Source organism: Oreochromis aureus, linkage group 18 (assembly GCF_013358895.1).
Source record: "Oreochromis aureus strain Israel breed Guangdong linkage group 18, ZZ_aureus, whole genome shotgun sequence".
Lineage (NCBI taxonomy): Eukaryota > Metazoa > Chordata > Actinopteri > Cichliformes > Cichlidae > Oreochromis > Oreochromis aureus.
Window position 1 is genome coordinate 8,347,464 of NC_052959.1, and position 19,208 is coordinate 8,366,671.

The following is a 19,208-nucleotide window of genomic DNA, read 5'->3' on the forward strand; positions in this document are numbered from 1 at the left end:
AACTTCTAACATCTTTTGCCATTTGGTAATTCTGGTGACATCTCAGCCAAACTTTTTGAGCCAACTCATAGAGAAGAATTTACATTTTCTTTCCAAGCACAAATAGAGGACGCTGTGTAGCTTAATCTGAGCTGTTACCACTGAAACATCAAATAAAAACAGAGTAGAGATTTGACTTTTGCCATCGCTCCCAGAGAAGCTCAAATTGGCTGATGGGAATTATTAAGGGATTCAGAGGAGTCTGAATTGAGCATGTACGCATGTGTTTTGTGCATTTGGGTATGTGAGGCTCTTTCTCTGGAGGATGTGTAGGAGAGCTGTCAGTGCAATGATGGATGAAATGTATGTTGATCTAGCAGAAACGGCCAGGATGTACTCATTTCAACTGACTGGTCAGTATTCTGAAGGAGAAACTGAGGTCCAGGAGTTGGGGAAGGAGGAACAGGTAGAGAAAGAGATTGTCAGAAAAAATGACAATACACACAGTTTTATTTTTTTGAATTTCCACTCACTCAGCAAAAAATCTATATCCCCACACGAAAAGCCTGAAAGGGATGGAGACTGGCCTAATGATCAAGTGTGTTAAATACTGAGAAGGTGAGTAATGGAAATCCCTTCATAATGTGGGTCCACCTAATTAGATGAGGCCAGGGGGTTAAATGAAGACCAGCAAAAGCTAGTCTAATTGTGACATCTATCAAAAACTGGAATGATTCCCTTGAATCCATCATTTCTTTAAACTGACCCCTGGCAAACACCACCACCTGCACTGTCAGAGTCGATGCTTTTTACTGATTTCTTTGACAAACCCAAAGGTCACTTCTGCTGAAGAGCAGAGTCACATCTTTGAGACAAATGTGGATTGAATTTTGAGGGGGGAATCATCTCCAAAGCACAGCCAACGCTCTGAGCTCTTGAAAGGTGACATTTTCAAAAATCGGTATCATTTCCTGTCAGTTATACATACATACATAACTTTCCATCAGTTGTATGCCATGCCTTTTGACAGGGAGCAGGAAGTTTTCTTCCATCACTCCTGTTCTTGCTGGCTTGCACTGGCTTCCAATTAAATACCGTATTCAATTTAAAATATTACTTTTCACCTACAAAACCATTAATAATTTGGTGCCGAGCTACCTCAATGAGCTTCTCAGGTTACACACTCCTGTCAGAGCACTTAGATCTGCTACCCAAATTCTTCTGGAGCAACCACGTTCTCGGCTGAAGTCTCGCGGTGACCGTGCGTTTGCTGTAGCTGCCCCGGTCTTATGGAACAACCTTCCTGCGTCTATCCGGGTGTCTGACTCTCTGCCTCTGTTTAAATCACGGCTGAAGACTTATTTCTTTAATCTTGCCTTTCCACCTAGTTAACACTTGGTGTGCGTTGGTACATTTTTATCCGTTATGCTTGTGAACTACTTTTATATCTTATGATTGTCAAGGTTTTATAATTGATACGTGCCAGGTCCTTTCTCTTTTCCCTCCCATCTCCCTTTTCCTATTTTATTTTTGTCAAGCACCTTGGTATACCCTTGGTTTTTTAGTGTGCTTTATAAATAAAGTTTATTATTATGACCTTTTCCCATCTATGTCTTTTTTGCTTTCCCCCCTCACATGGCTGCACGTACTGAGATTAGAATCACAGAAAAAAAATCTGATTTTTATTTAATTATTTACTTATTTATATATATATAAATAATATATATATCTATATATATCTATATCTACATATATATATATATACATACATATTCTCAGTGTAGCTGTAAATAACAGCTTTAATAAAAGTGTTGCTTATATATGAAGTGATGAGAAGAGCATCTTTGCTGTGAGCACATTTTAACACTGCACTGCTACAGGCAGGAGGGCCACGAAGAGAGAAAATGTAATGGTTTAAATCAAATTTACTGAATTAAATTCAAATCGGTCAGTTTAGCCTAAGAGGTAGGTAAAATGATTAAAGTGCTAATAGTAAGATTGTGTGATTGTGGTATCATAACATCGCCTGGGTGATGCAGGAGGGATATAAATCCTGGACTTAAACTTACTTTTCAAGAACTTGGTTCCGTTATGTGGTCCTCCTCGAAAACGTGATGGTATAATGATCACATCTTTAATGTAACAATGTTCAGACTGAGTTTGGAAATTGCAGCTCAGTTTAAGAACCTTCTGCCAGTTTCTTGACCTTTTTGTCTCCAAACTCATGCCCTTCTCATACAGCTTTACTGACTCCCAGTGGTGTTTTGTTTTACAAGCACAGGAGAGACAGGTTAGTGTTTCCAGCCTGTTGAGTGTGTGTATGTGTGTGTGTGTGTCTCATGATAGCCACATGTGGTCCTTGAAAAACTTAAAAGAAACTACAACAAAGCATTTTGATTACTTTGGTAGGCATTTACAACCCACTGTTAAAACCTAAAAAGCAAGGCTTTGCAATATATTCACTTCTTCTTCTTCTTCTTCTTATTATTATTATTGTTGTTTTTGAGAAAAAAATACAAGGACAACACAGGAAATACAGAGCTATTAGTATACACAGCACAGGTAACAGGCGCATCTGTGAAGGCATCACAGATGCGCCTATATCGTGCTGAACGATATAGGCATGCTATGGGGCAACATATGCCACCATATACCATATATCAATTTTATTTTGCAGAGATAACACAGAGCAGAATCTTCCTTTGAGTTAGATGATGAAAGCTAGATGTATTGCTTCATCCATATGTCCAAACAGCAGAGATCAAAGATCATCAAGTCAGGTCAGTGAATTTGACCTAAGGGTCAGACTTTCAATGCTAACTTGTATGTGACAGTCATGAGGCATCTCAGGTGGAAACGACCTAATCTGGCATGATGGCAATTGTTTTCTCCATCATGACGACACGGCCGCACTGTGACAGTAATAAAAGTACTTCCCACACACTTGGTGCTCCCTTGCAGCTCCCTCTTTCTGCTGTGTGCCGGAGAAGACCTATTTTCAGTAGTTCATTACTGCTGTACCAGCTGGTGGCATCCTCACATGCTTTTTCAATAACCTGGGTTCTTATACTCAGGCACCACCCAATAATGTCAATCCTGATGCATAGAGACATTTTGGATTTTGCATATTCAGCAAGTGTTCTCAGCTAACGAATGTAATAAATGAGATGCTGCCTTTTTGTGCTTTTGCTGAGCTGACATCCCACTGCCTTAAGGGGAGCACTCATCGTGAACGTCTCCTCCACACTATTCTGTACACCTCCATTTATCCCTTTATCTTGGGTCCATCCCTCCACACGGTGCATGAAGAATGGGAAAGAGTGCGCTGGCTACAGAGGAGGCGAAGAGCGTCCTCCCTCACTCTGTCACTAATGCTTCATTAAATACTTGGCGGGGCCATTCATCGCTGTTATCGCATGGCCACAACGTGCCCCTGTGCCTTCTACTCCTTACGTGCACACACACACACACACACACACACACACACACACACACATACCGCCACAAATGCACATATGGGCACACAATCACAAATTCACGTCATTATTGCCTGTTCAGCACTGCTGACACCCCCATCTGCTCAATAAATCTTGCTTCCTTTAATTCCTGTCTCAACATTTCAACATCCTGTGAAATTCAAAAAGAGTCATTATTCAACCTAAAAACAGTCTCAGGCCAGTAGGCGCAGAAACATACGGATCTTTATCAAAGAAGTAGACAGTTTCCACACATACACAAACATGCACACACACACACGCATGCTAATGCTATCATTGATTCATTGGGCCTCAGCGTTGATTAATCCCTGTGCTGGTTGCACTGGATAGGACTGTTCCATTACCTGATTTCAGTTGCTCAATACATTGATTAAAGCATTACTCTGATGAGTAGATGAATTAGACACACTTAAGGTTCTCCTCTCATCATCCATTTAAATCCCTTCCGTGCTGCCTTGGCTCAGTGCATGCTAAAACTGCAAACAGGCTTCATTATGTGTGCAAATCATGCTTTGATGTTCTCATTAGGATAACATGGAGATTTCTATCAAGTTAATTATTGTAATGGCCACTGGTTCTGCATTACCTGTAGTTTTTGCCTTTACACAAGCAGAACCTATACAAAGCATCCTCTGTGTGGACTGTTATTAGCCAAATGAATAAGGATTTTGTATATGATTGATCTACATTCTTCAATATTCATGGTAGTTAATATTTAGTATAACAGTTTGCTGAGATTAGGGCATCTTTTGGGCAGATTTTGGTGTTTGAAATTGTCAGGATTATTATTTTTTTCTGAAGACCACCCATGATCCGTTGATCAGGTAGGGCTACTTCCTCAGTAGCTCAGTGTATTAGTCTATGAGATCAACACAATATCTGGCATCATTAACAACATCCATGGCCTTTTCTTTGTAAGATTTTTCTTACTGCAAAATCACCTGAAATTCTGCATTCATTAAAAAGTGTGAGCATGTCAATAAAGGCAGATGTTGTGTCGGTTTACTGGTTTGGAGCATTCAAGTGTGCATTAACATAATGTCATTGTCTTGGATATTCCAGTTCACCTCAAGGTCAAACTGTGCAATGCTCAAAGAAACTGCAAAAACCCCAAGAGCTCCAACTCAGACCCCACAGGCCTTAGTTAAGATGTTAACTGTTAAAGTTTGTGACAATAATCTACTTTTAGCTGCATCCTTGTCACAAGGGATCGCCACAGCAGGCAGCATCACGTTTCATTTAGTAGTTTTACACCAGGTGGTCTTCCTGACAAAGCCCCAAGGGTTAGTTGAGTTCCCATCTGGAATTGAACCAGTGACCTCTCACTTGCCAAGTAAAGGGTTAAACATTACACTTACAGTAGAGGCACATTAAATACCAGTACACTTTGCATTGTTATTTTGCAGCCATGGGGCTTTGGCACCTTGCTGTCACTGAGTCAACCATGAACTTCTCTGTATAGTATTCTAGATTCAAATGTGAGGCCATCTGTCTGACAGTCTGACAACAGGATGATGCTCCCAAGCACTGCAGCAAATCTACAACAAATCATATGACTTCAAGTCTTTGTAGACAATATATGAAAACAAAGATTTATTCCGTGCTTTTTCTTATGTGATTTGAAGAGGAAAGGTAAAGTGAACAACTCAGCAGATCCTCTTTTGTTATCATTACCTTGAATGATTACCATACACTACATATCTCTTTGTTTTAACCTCGTATGTTTGAATCTTTCTTTGAATTGCAAGAGACTCAAATAAAGATGGAAAGACTTGAGTTCTGTGTAATGAACATCATTTCCTAGTTTTTTTCTATGCACGTAATGAATGCTGAGTAGTCTTATTTCACTAGCTATGCATGATCTGAAGGCATTATGATGATAAAAAGACAATTGTTTTGATGCACTTGTGGGTTTTTGCTAGAACACTAAGACATTTTGTGAATTTATTTAAAAAAATTCTTTCCTTTTGTTTTGATTTTTGAGAAGAGGACTGGTTTAGAGAACTGTGTCTTAGGAATAGTAATAGAAAGATAAACAGATTTGTTCTGATGACAAGTTGGTGAAGTTTCTCTGATTGATTTGGTTTTTTTCTTTAGTGTTTGTGGTCTTTTCCTTTTCTTTAGACCCTGCATTACAATGTTGATGATTCAATGATTGTAAAAACAGTCAAGTTGCCAAATCTCATTTGATTTTCCTAAGACATTTCTAGCCGCTCATCATCTAGTCTGGGTGAGTGCAAGAGGAGAAAGTCGAATGTGGGGACATACAGTCACAGTGCATTAATGGTTCAGCTTAAGGTTTAGTTACAATAGAAGCACCACTAATCATATTAACTTTGAGAAAGTCATTAGTTATGGGGTGTAGTCAGTGTTTGGACACTGCATTGCCTCAGTTCTCAGAGTGCAGACAGTCATCCTTGGACCTGTCGATGGAGTGCTGTATAGTGTTAGTATCTTTGCTTGTTCTGTCGTGGTGGCTCTTTATTACTGAAAGCGATTAAGGTTCTCTTTTATGCAGGCTGGGAGAGTACCAGTGACATATCAGGCATAAGGTACTCCAAACAAGTCCAGGCACATCTCCACCACACTCCCTGGCTGGGTCACAGTGACCTCTCTTTGCTGCTATGTGCCTCTTCCTGACAGCTCCATATTTCAGCTCTGCAGGCATCCACCTTCCACTCTGCAGGGTTACAGAACAGAGGTATGGCAGGCACATAGCTTTTATTTACTTCCAATTTCTCATCCCATTCATAACACTCTCAGTGCCAGTCATTCAGCCTCCTGCAGGAAACAAGGGAGTACTCCATAAAACTAGATAGATAGCCAGGTAACAGGCAAGACAATTAACCTGCTGCATATCCTCTACAACAAAACCTACATGCTTCCATCACGAGAATGATTCATTATAACAAATAACATTTCAAATCTTTTTATTAACATGTGTTTAGATAACATAGGGAATCAGCATGGTTGTGGCAGGACAACTATGGGTCCTTGCGAGGGAGAATGGCTTACAGCTTTGTGGAAGGAAAAAGCTAGTGCTTATCATTATTTATTGATCTGTATGATCTGTATGGCTTATTGATCTCTGGCCATGTTTTATGATCATATTTTCAGCATTTTCTTCAGACCGCCACATACTTAGTTAGCATTCATGCTTCCAATGTCTAATTAGAAAGACAGTGGACAGCAGTTTCAGTGTCATTATGCCATTACTGTGAGTATGAGTCTAATTCATTTGAAGCCTTTGCACTTAAAGACCTTTACCAAGATTTCAGTTGTATGAGCAACGTGTTAGATGAAAGAAATACAGGAAAAAGTGTGAATGAGCTTTACAGCTCAGATGTGAGTTTATATTTTACACTTCTGGTTCCCTCACATTGAAGTCAGTGTTTTTTTAACTGTTTTTTTGCTAGATGCCTGAAAAAAATCTGCGGTCAGCTTTAGGCATTTTCATCTTTCATCATTCTACAGTGTAAAAAAAAACATGTACCTGTTCAAATCATTTCAACATCATCACTCTGCATACAGGGCCTTAATAGTGCTGCCGAACACGGTAGTTAGTAGAATTTAACTTCTAGCAGTTGATTTTATGCTTCAAAATTTATGAAACTGTTTAAAAAACATCCAAGTGTTGCAAGCTTTTATTTCCCACAGAGTTTACTTTTTACATTCAAAAGCCTGTTGTAAAATCCTGTTGGCTTTTTTTGTTGAGGAATCAAGTGCAACACAAAAGGGAAAAAAGTCTTCCCTTTCCCAGCCATCCACTTCTGAGTTACCACCACCTAATGAGATTATGGTTTTGCTTGTCAGATCACTGGACAGAAATGTTCTTGTTTTCTCAAAAATAGCTCTTGCAAAGAATTGTCAGAATCGGCAAGATTACATAACACTGCAAACAAAAAGTTTGCAACTTTACTGTGTAGACAGTTTACACCACGAAATGACCTTTATGACATTAGACCTTTATACAACATTAAAATCAACCAAGGTGCACAGATCAGAAAGATGGACAAGTTTTGTCTTAGCAAAAGTCCCAGCTTCCCAAATAAAACACATCTATCTCTTAAAATCCATGTTATTACATAAATGAGCAGTTCTCGTATTTTCTCATATTAACTGGTGTGTAACATCTGCTGATTGACTGCATGCTGTAATTAGTCAACATTGGTAAATTATAGCCACGCAACTTACCAGTGGGGGGCAGGCTTAAGGTGTAATAGCTAAACAAGGCTAGTTTTGTTTCATTGTTTAGCCACTTGGCTCAGTTAGCTCGCATATATGTGTTACACCCCTGAAACAGGGAGAAAAGAATCACGAGAGTGATCTCATTTATTGCAATGAGGAGAGCACACGAAAGCCCCCTAGTGGAGAATAGGGACACTACTAATTGATCCCAGAAAAGGCTTACTAGCCGATTAGTGATGCACAGATCGCAGTTCTCTTGAATAAAATGACAACCATTAATGCAACATGAAAAATAATAACTTTTTAACCATTTTCTTATCGTATTTACGTTTCGTCTTTGTGCTTATGTCAACTAAAATGAATTAGTTTTAACTGTATACCTTTTTATTTTCAGTTGTGAACCTTTTTTTTTTTTTTTACTGTCATCTCTTGTAGTATGGAATCAACTTATGATTAACAGCTGCATGGAGTCTTTTGGTGGGGGTCTTCCAACCTATCACATATGTTCAGTCTTAATAAGCTGTTTGTCTGTTAACTTTCTGAAAAATCACTTGATTGAACCCTTGAGCACGAACTTCGAAATATCCTTTGGTTTGTGTTTGTGTATGATAGCTATACAATTAAGGGCTGTATCAATGTGCTGTAAAGAACCTTCTTGGTGAGAGTGGAAGAGCACTACACATGTCCATTTAACTCTCCAAAAGGCACTTTGGTGGTTTATACAATTACAGTCGTACCTTAGCTTAGCCTTATTTGTTTTCTTCTAATCAGTTGCTACAAGGGATTTAGTTTTTCTCTATATACATGTTACATGCAAAATTTGTAATAGAGCTATCAGATGTAGGGCATTTAATTAGCTGGCTTATTGGAGTTAATGACTGATAGTGATTCACTTATGTTATCATGATTTTATACAAATACAGTACAGCGATGACAGGAAACAAGAGAAAGAGACAGGAGAACAGTTCTAGAATCCAAACTAAGGTCCATCTAGCAATTTTAGTCTGCTGAGCCTAGTTACTTGTGGGTTAACCGTTCAAAACGTACAGCAGGTGATTGTTTTGAGCTAATCTTGGAACCCAATATGCAAACATTGTCTGATGTATTTTAATTTTGCCCCATTGACGACTGTCTATTTTTACTTTCAAATTGATTGCTTTATTATTATTATGTTTTAAGTGAATTAGACACTCTCTGCAGATGTTGTAATGCACCTAATGACCCGCGTGAAGCATCAAATAAATCTCACCTAAGTACTTGTTCACCTTCCTTCACTCCTTCCCTTTTTCAGAGCCGCCCTTACTCTAAATCCCACAGCCTTCAGCTGTGGGTACATGGGAAATTAATTAAATGTCTGAAAATGACAAGCTCTCCTTCTCCCACTTATGACAGCTCAAGACATTTTTTTCTCAGTGCCCTAGAGACGGCAAATTGATTTCCCTGCTGTCTCATTCTCTCAGTCTTCTTTGGATTCTTTTTCTCAGTGAATTGGGAGGATAAAGTGAAGAAATGAATGGGATGGCACAAGAGGCAGTAGAAATACCAGCAGTGATGGTGGTGCACGTGTGCGCAATCATGTGGGTGGTTTGCTGATCTGTCTAGCAGAGGCATGATTGTGCATCCGTGTGTCTATAAACATCCCCTGTCAGTTGTGAAGGCTGTTCATTAACTTTCTGCTCAGTTCCCTTGGCAGTCCCCTCCTCTTCCTGCTCTGCATTTTGTTAGATGTGTACAGTTCAGAGAGGAAGGTCACTCAGTGGAAAAGCATCCTACAGGGACATCATTAGCATACCAACATGCAGTTTTTACTAGTTCTGTCCTTTTCTGATACTATGCCTGCATTAAAGACTATACATTTTATATAAAATATAAAACACTAATACATATGCAATAAATTATATTGAACTAAATAAACGGATTTAACACAGATATTGATTTAGCCAATCATATGGTGGTAACTCAATGCATTTAGACATGCAGGCATGGTCAACACGACCCAATGAGGTTCAAATCGAGCTTCAGAATGGGGAAGAAAGGTGATTTCAGTGACTTTGAAGATGGTATGGTGGTTGGTGCAAGGTGGGCGGATCTAGCAGAAACCGCTGATCTACTGGGATTCACACATAACCAGAATAAGAAAATAGGGCCAGAGGTTAACGGAGACTGGTCAGATTGCTTTGAGCTGATAGTAACACAAATAACCACTGGTATACAGAAGAGCATCTCTGACCGCAAAACACATTCACCCTTGAAGCAAATGAATGCATCAGGTTGGTGGTGGTGGTGTAATACTGTGGAGGATATTTTATTGGCACACTTTGGGCCTCTTAGTACTGACTGAGCATCGTTTCTGACCATGTCCATCTCTTCGTGGCTACAGTGTAGCCGTCTTCTGATGGTTGCTTCCAGCAGGGAAATGCGCCATATCATCAAATCATCTCAAGCTGTCTTTTTGAACATAACACTCAAATGGCCTCCACAGTCACCAGATCTCAGATTCACATCATGATATGCAGCCAGCAAATCCTGAGTCCACAAATATGCAAACATCCGTAATTTTGGTAAATCCCACACGTTCAAAGTTGTTTCACTCATTTGTATGGCTTTGTGCTACCAAGTCACCATTGCATGGCATATATGTGAGTTGCAAGCAGTTAGGAAGTTGTATCAAATGAAGGACTTCATTGTTTGTGTTTTTGAGGGAACGTGGAAATTCTACCACATCTATTCTTGATTTTTCAACAACAGTCAATTAAACACTCAGAGCAAATGGCAGAAAAATGGTTATGACACACATTGTTAAACATTTATTAATCTCACCACAGCCATATTTTTAAATCGAAAAAAAAAATCAATGGTTACTGTGTTTGACACTGGAATCTCAGTAAATCAGTCTGTATTGATCTATAGCTGGAATGAGGGATTCAAACAGTGCTTGTTCTCCACAGCTGTCTTATGTTGGATAAAAAGTGTGTGCTTGAGCTCATTGAATCCCAATAGCCATTGGAAAGCAGCAAGGTACATATAATATATTGATCAGTCTGCAGCCGGTGGGTTCTGCAGTGCTGTGTCAGAGTGCAGCACAGTGCAATCATGCAAACATGTCCACCAAATCATGTGCAAACGAACACAGTTGAATATATCAAACTATTAGGTCACGACTCAGGTGCTTATTTGGGACATGTCAGATTAGTATGCTCTACTAAATTTTGAGTTACTGGGTCCTTGCCAACTGTTCATTTTTACTGCATTAGGGTGCCATTGCTGCTGAGTCACATTTTATGGCACATGTGGTGTTTAGTAGCCCACTGCTTCTCTTACTCACTTACTTAGACTTAGGTCCACCTATGCCGTTCAGCGCATTGGGCGGCAAATGTCCGCCAGCATACTCGATCAGCTGCGGCTGCTTCGGCCTTATGCAATGTCTAAGGTGCGTAAATCATCGATGAAAGTCCTCCGCCATGTTGTACGGGGGCGGCCAGGTTTGCGTCTTCCATGCGGTAGCTTCCACATGATGGTGTACTTGGGCAGTCAGTGTGGGGGTTGGGGTAGAACGTGGCCTCCAAAGCGCACACACGGTCAGTCACAATGACATGGAGGGGACGTGTGGCAGTCCGACGGTGTTTCTCTTTCAATGAGTTTAAAGGTTAATATGTTTGATTCTGCAGATGGGAAAAAATTACAACTCCAGTGCATCCAGCTGACTAATCTTTTGGGCTAAGTTGAGTGCCTGTGATCACCACATAGAATATTTTGCAGATCTGTTGCAATTAGGGACAGTTTTAACCATCTGTCACTGCAGCCTGACAGACTGACGGCTGCTTTGCACTTATTAAGCAGCAGAAACGACTCAGCACTTTAGAAGCGAGTAATCATCCTTCTTATATCTACTGCAGACAGTGACTTTCTGTCTGCTGGCATGACACTCGCTGTTGACAGCACGACAAATGTCAGATTAAGAGAAACCTTGAGAAATTGGCAGGAGAATTCAAGTACTCTCTCTCTCTCTCACACACACACACACAGACAGAGGGCTGAGCTCAGACGGGTGAAGGGTTAATATTGCTGGAGCGATTATCTAAACAATGTTTAAATAAAGTTAATTTAAATAGCAAACATCGCCCCTCAGTTAATCGGTGAATTTACTGAAAGAAAATACACCAGCCACACTTCTGTAATTTATCAAAATAAATAGTTGGCTCTTCCTTCTGTGCTCTAGAGATAATAATCCTTTTCTTCGTTTTCCTTTTGCCTAAGACATGAATATGAATATTTTTTAGTCTGGGACTGCTAGTCAAAATACCTTTTTTTCCCTATTAAATGTTTAATCGTTACTTACAGCATGAATAAGCTTTGGGTTTGAATACGCTGCTAGCAACTTAAAAATTTGTCCACACTTCACTTGAAATTCATTTAATTCCTAATAATTTGTCATTTCGATCTTTTCACACTAAAATAAATGATGAACAACTTGCTGCAGCCCCACAGCAACACACACGTCCTGATTCAGGGTTAAAAAGCCCATTAAAATAACCGTTTGTTTTCCTAATTAACTCACAGTGACCTCAAAAGCACCTTGGAATAATTGAACATACACACGTCCGCCCTTCATTCCTCGTCAGGATGGATGGATCTTTGACCCGGTCTCCTGAGAGACTCACTTCCCTTCTGTCTGCTGCGAGGCATTGGGAGATGGAGGCAAACCTTGTCTGTCTTTCTATTGCTCTTTGCTGTCATGTGTAATGTACCGTGACATGACAGTGGAAGACCATGAATATAAATGGTAGCTCACAAATGACAGAAAGGAAAAACAATCAGCAGATTCTGAGTGTATGATCTTAATTGAATGATTGTTTCCACCCTCATTTGTTCTCTATATTGGTTAATATTTAATTAAATCCTTATTTGTACGAGAGTTGTTAATGTTTGTGATAGCATATGATGTTTAAGGAAAATTTCCTTAATTTTCTTTAGTTTTATTTGGTTCTGTCACATAATAACAACACTGTCTTTCATGTAATTCATGCATTTTAAACATTAGTACTCTACCCCACATACAGTAATACAGTAGGAGAAATTAGTAGACAATATCCTCCAGTGGGTATGGGTTAGGTTCTACACTGAAAAAAAGGGACTGGCCGTCTCTTGGATTTATGTAAGCATCTTGCATGTATTTAACACAATTGCCTCATGCTTTAACGTTAAGTGTAACTATATAGTGTAGAAACTACATGACATGCAGAGAGGCTAGATTAAATTGTTCATATCATGTTCGAGTGAAGTAAGTCAATAACTTTCAGTCTCGTACGCTTTGGATCGTGGTTTCAGGAAGGCATCCATCTCAGTCAAATCGAGCAAATTGGGTGGTTGTTACATTAAAAAAGTCTAATTTGTAATTTAAACACAATAATATCATGTTTCTATAAACGTAATTAAATCATGAAGGATCTGTATGAAATTCAACAACTTAATTTGTTCTTGTTGAGATGACATGATACAATCTAGTAAGAGTGGTCAGTTGCTGAACTCATGAAATTCACAAGATCGCATGAGATGTCAAACTGCAGGAAAATCACTGAAGAGGCAGACAACTACACACACACCACGTGTATGCTATTGCTATTTATTGTGGTTTAACCTGTCAAGGACAAAAACGTACAACAAAATTCTGCATCAAGCCTTGAAATCATAGCTTTCCTACTTTTGTTAAGTCTGGATTGTTGGCATGGTGGTTAGTGCTGTTGCTTCACAGTAAGAAGATCCTGGGTTCAAATCCACAGTCTGGCTAGTTTGCACTGGTTTCTCTCTGGGTATTTTGGTTTCTTCCCACAGTTAAAAGTCATGCTAGAGTTAGGTTAATTGGTGATTCTAAATTACCTGTCAATGTAAGTGCAAATGGTTGTTTGTGATAGACTTATGAGTTGTCCAGGGTGTACCCTGCCTATCACTTCAGGGTTATTTTCCAGCCCTCCAGGATAAAGATAGGAGGATGGTAGTTGTTGTACATCCATTCAATTTTTATGGTAACCAGGATCTAGACTTTGTTGAACATTATATAATATGAAGAGAACATGTAGTATTTAAGTGACCAAGTAGTATTGGGGTAAAAGTTATTGAATAGTGTTGAAATAAAATGACAAAATTGTGAAGGATTAAAATATTCCAAGAGCTCCACTTACTTCATCTAAACATGTTTCAATCGCGTTTTATGAACACAAAATGCACAGGTTTATTGAATATGAAAAAGTTGTGTTGATTGAACTCAATTGTTTACGTTTCTGCCAAAGCAGAACATTTGTGTGCAACCGATGTCCACTATTGAATCAAGTAAATCCAACATGGCCTTTTTTTCAGTGTAGGTTTGCTCTATAAAACCTTATTTCTTCGTGTTATCATATCATTGCTGCATAACCTGTTGATATATCCGTGTTACTACCCTTACTAACTCTTCTTGTTCTATGTCAAAGTCAGAGAAGCTTTGAGATTGTAGACATGTTCTCAGCTCTAGCATTATTAGTATTTGTACAGTCTGAGTTTGTATTGTTGACTATATGTCTTTCTTATCCTCTATTTTTATTCTTCACTTTCACTATTACTGCTGACATTGCATATGAATGTGCTGCCCATTAAGCAGCTAGAGGTTGGATACTCTTCACTCTTGTATTTATTTTAACGAAATATGGCACACACACACACACACACACACCCACACACACACACACACACACACACACACACACACACCCACACAGCCATGTGTGTCTTAGTGGGGACATGTAATTGACATAATGCTTTCCCTAGCCGCTTACCCTACGCCTAACCATCAAAAATGAATGCCGAACTCTAACCCTTAGCCTAAACATAACCATAACCTAATTGTAACCCTGACACTAAAACCACATTTTGAGTCTCAGAAATGCTTTCAAACCGGCATTTTGTCCCCATAAGGGCTGTGGGTCCCCACAAGTATAGTAACATTCCAATTTTTGGTCCCCACAAAGATATGTAAACATGGTACACACACACACTCACACACACACACACAAGAAAAATGACATGCAAAATGTAATTTGTGAGTTTCCTCTTTCATGTATGCATTATAGGCATATGGTTAGACGTTCTTCATTATTTGGCTCTATCATACCTGCTGCGTGGAAGGAAAGCAACAACAAAGTGTGTGTGGGATGTGACAAAAAATGTGGAGAACTGGGACTGAGATGAGGAAAAATATAAAATATATATAAAAATGACATTTCAAGGTTTACACAAGAAAAGAAGAGATTGGCTCAATATGCCTGCCTTTTCAATTAAGTCTAGCTGTCACCCAAGCTAGTGATTAATGAAATACGGAATGCCATGCCATTTGTTTTCCCTAGGAAATTCACCTCTCTATGTTCAATTCAGTTCAATTCAATTCAATTTTATTTATATAGCGCCAAATCACAACAACAGTTGCCTCAAGGCGCTTTATATTGTACAGTAGATCGCACAATAATAGATACAGAGAAAAACCCAACAATCATAGTACCCCCTATGAGCAAGCACTTTGGCGACAGTGGGAAGGAAAAACTCCCTTTTAACAGGAAGAAACCTCCGGCAGAACCAGGCTCAGGGAGGGGCGGGGCCTCTGCTGCGACCGGTTGGGGTGAGAGAAGGAAAACAGGATAAAGACATGCTGTGGAAGAGAGACAGAGATTAATAACAGATATGATTCAATGCAGAGAGGTCTATTAACACATAGTGAGTGAGAAAGGTGACGGAAAAGGAAAAACTCAATGCATCATGGGAATCCCCGGCAGCCTACGTCTATTGCAGCATAACTAAGGGAGGATTCAGTGTCACCTGGTCCAGCCCTAACTATATGCTTTAGCAAAAAGGAAAGTTTTAAGCCTAATCTTGAAAGTAGAGATAGTGTCTGTCTCCCGAATCCAAACTGGAAGCTGGTTCCACAGAAGAGGGGCCTGAAAACTGAAGACTCTCCCTCCCATTCTACTTTTAAATACTCTAGGAACAACAAGTAGGCCTGCAGAGCGAGAGCGAAGTGCTCTAATAGGGTGATATGGTACTACAAGGTCATTAAGATAAGATGGGGCCTGATTATTTAAGACCTTGTATGTGAGGAGCAGGATTTTGAATTCAATTCTGGATTTAACAGGAAGCCAATGAAGGGAAGCCAAAACAGGAGAAATATGCTCTCTCTTTCTAGTCCCTGTCAGTACTCTTGCTGCAGCATTTTGGATTAATTGAAGGCTTTTCGGGGAGTTTTTAGGACGTCCTGATAATAATGAATTACAGTAGTCCAGCCCAGAAGTAATAAATGCATGAACTAGTTTTCCAGCTCATTCAGAGATTACCCTCCCAATACTTCCATAGCATTTGAGCTTCTTGTATTCCACTGTACCTTTCCCAGAGAATTCACTAATTTGGCGTGGCCCAGTTTACTGCTGACTGGGGATACTGGAGTAAAGTTGTGGCAGCTAATGAGAAAGTGATGGAAATTGGCAGAAAGAGTGGGGTGATAAATATGGACTGAAGTATGCACTGAGGAATAGATGGATACTTGATGAACTGTAAGTAAACAAGGTTGAGGGCCATGGCTTAAAAAGAGAAGCTGTTAAGAATGAATGCTGCCATTGGCAAACCAGGGGGATTTTTGGAGCAGTGAACTGGGACACTATAATTTCTATTATTATTTCTATTACTTCTTCACTACACTCCAGTTGGGAGTATTTATTTTGTGGTTTGAAAAGGACAGTAAGTTTGATTTTTTTTAATATAAAAAATAACTACGTTTACTGTGTGCACTGCAACTTTAAGGTCCAGAATCAAGTTTCATTTTTTATTTACACACTATCACCTAAAACCTAAATATTGTCTCAGTTGAGTTTGCTGTGAATCTAGCATTTCAATTGTTCTTTAATAACAAATAACTGTTTTTTATCTTGTGTACATTTCCCAATGTTTAAGTACATTTTTCCTCTGCATTATCTCAAGACAAAACAATACTTGCCTGTACTTGTTTGTGGTGCTGTACATTGTGGCTAATGTTTTGCTGGTAACATTTGGCTCAGTGTTGCGATTTTCTTTCAGTTTTGGAAGCAAGTTCTGCTTTTTTGGACATTTTGAAACTATAACTTAAAGGGTGGTCTCAGTCCTCCAAACTAGCTTAATTTACTGGTCCTCTAATCACACAGTTCTCAGCTTTTTGTGGAAAAGTGATTATTCACCGATCCATTAGCTCTTTCACATGGTAAACCTGAATATGTGACTGGAACAGCAAATGCTGTGATGTTTGCTAAAACGGTTCTCTGTGCACCTGCATGAGCATTCATTAAAAAATCTTGAATAATGATGAATGATTTCATTAATCGTTTAACTGCGATCTACAAAATTTCTCATCAATATAATGAGATTTTAATGAAAAACAAATAACAGTTTGAGCAGTGCTGATTACAGCTTGTATAGTATACAGCAAGTTTACTCTGCAGTCTGATTCACTCGTCCTTTGTCACTCATTTTACTTCAATCCTTGCTTTGGCATAGGAATGTTGTTCCATTCTTGTCCGTTACAGGATTTTAGAAGTTCAACAGTCCTGGATCTTCTTTGTTTTTCATTTTATGATGGGACAAATGTTTTCCATTGGTGAAAAGGTCTGAACTGCAGGTACTCCAGTTCTACTGTTCTACTCTGAAGCCATGCTGTAGTAACAGCTGCAGTATGCGATCTGACCACAGAACACTTTTCCACTTGATCTCAGTTCATTTTAAATAAGCCCATGCAGCGATGTCCATGACAGAATCATACCTGTTTTAATGCCTCTTTGTGCAAGAAACTATTATCACACAGTAAGATTCTACAAATCACTGCACATTGCCTCTGCATGAGGCAGAACAAGAGTCAAGGTAAGAAACACCGCAGACCAATCAGCAGAACATATGTGGGACTAACAGCATGGCTACCCACATTCTGACTTTGCAGGAGACCTGATGGAACCACTAACCACAGTTATTATAGCTGAATGATTAGAAGATTACATAAATTAACTATCTTGAGCTGCATTTCCCATTAAAAGTAATTGCTAGTGTAGAATAGTTCCATGTAATATAAATAGCCTAACTGAAAATATTAAATAGGGTACCTGCAGTTGCCCATCTATTTATTGCTGGGCTCAAATACCCCCGTAAGATCCTGTTAGTGGTTCCATCTGATCTTCTGCAAAGTTTACAGAATGTGTGAAGCCATGCAGTTAGTCCCACATACATTCTCTTGATTGGTCTGCAGTGTTTCTTACTTTGACACTTGTTCCGCCCTGTGCAGAAGCAACATGTATTGATTCGTAGAATGTGACTGTGTGTGTCAGTAGTTTCTCACGCAGAGAGGCAGGGGAGTTTGCACTCAGACCAGCTTCACTGATTTTATTGTGGAGGAGTGCACTCTGAGAACAATTTGGATTGCAGACACTGAGTCGCTGCCAGAGGTAATCTCCTAGTGGCATCGGCATCGTCATCAGTGTCATCCAAACAAAATACATACTATATTAGCTATTTTTTATTTTTGCCTAATTCTTTTTACAAGTTGATGGATAAAATGCCAAAGACCTGCTTTTTTGTTGTGTTTGGTGCTTATGTATTCATGCAGTATTAGATCTTATGTCAGGCTCAAACTGAACAATATTTTTGTCTGTCAGACATGCTTGCCATCTTTCACAAAGTGAATGTTGTCATTGGGAAGGAGATGCCAGGTAAATGTAAACAGATAACATCAATCAAGGTGGTGCGTACAGCATCAGAGTTATAGACCTGGGGCCCGTTCTTCGTACCTCGCTTACTACATCCAAGATCAAATGACACATCCAAGATCAAATCATCGCGCTAACTTTGAGCTCGCTAATCCGGTTCTCCGAACACACCTGTTGTTGACGATTAGTATAGCTGGATGAAGTAATCTGAGATCACTGGGTGGCTTAAAAGGGGCTACGCATCGATAGTAGAAACATTGATCGGCAACCCTGTGATTGGTCGGCGAAGATGTCGAAGGAGCGCGCGCAGTATCTCACGGCAGCAGACCAAGAACTCTTGATTGAGGGATATCAGGAGTTTCAGAGTTTAATTAAAACGCAGGGGAACACTGCAAAGGCTGCAAAAGCAAGGAGAGACGGCTGGCAGAAAGTTGCTGACAAATTAAACTCGTAAGTGATCCATGATATTACATTATATCATGTGATATTATATTATACCACATTATATTATATTACATCATATCCTCTTTCACATTAGAGCCACAACAGGACCCACTAGAACATGGGAAAAAGTAAAAGTGAAATATAAGAATATTCTACAGAATGGTAATATTTATCACTTATATTGCTTTTAGTCTATGACAAGAGACCCTGGGAATAATCTGTTTGTTTGTTTATAACAACAACCAAGAAAAGGGCAGAGCAAATAAAGACAGGTGGTGGTCCTGCACCCCTCGTCACACCCCTTTTTGTACTGTGACATTTATTGACATTGTGGGTTTTTTGTGTGTAGTTTGACATAACA